This window comes from Octodon degus, unplaced genomic scaffold (genome assembly GCF_000260255.1).
Source record: "Octodon degus isolate 3935 unplaced genomic scaffold, OctDeg1.0 scaffold00024, whole genome shotgun sequence".
In the NCBI taxonomy this organism is placed as follows: domain Eukaryota; kingdom Metazoa; phylum Chordata; class Mammalia; order Rodentia; family Octodontidae; genus Octodon; species Octodon degus.
The window spans coordinates 13589831-13590299 of NW_004524600.1; positions in this window are offsets into that span (position 1 = coordinate 13589831).

Genomic DNA, 469 nt, shown 5'->3' on the forward strand with positions numbered 1-469 from the left:
ATTTCAAAGGCTGTATGTGTCTAACTTCACTTAACAAGACTGCTATTCATACTCAGAGCTACAATTTTTCTTCTCATTTACAGTTTTGGCAAGAAAAAAGCATAAAATATTAGAGCAATTTGATTTTGTTTTGAAAAATTTTTGAATGTTTATCTGGGCTAGATATTTGTAGAGTGTGTACAAATGACAACAAAATTATTTCTGAGCAATTAATCTCTAACATCATCTAAGAAACAGAAAAATAATGCAGGAATAGAAGGAAAAGGCAGCAAGTTTCAGACACTGAATTATTACCACAGATTGAAAATCATCTTGAAAACCGATTTTGACTCTGTCATACACACACAAATGCAAAACACACATGCTCAAGACACAGAGGGGCTGGAGAGATGGCTCAGTGGTCTAAAGCACCTACTTGGAACAAGCTTGGCAAAGCACAGGGACCGCGGTTCGATCCCCGGCACCACAT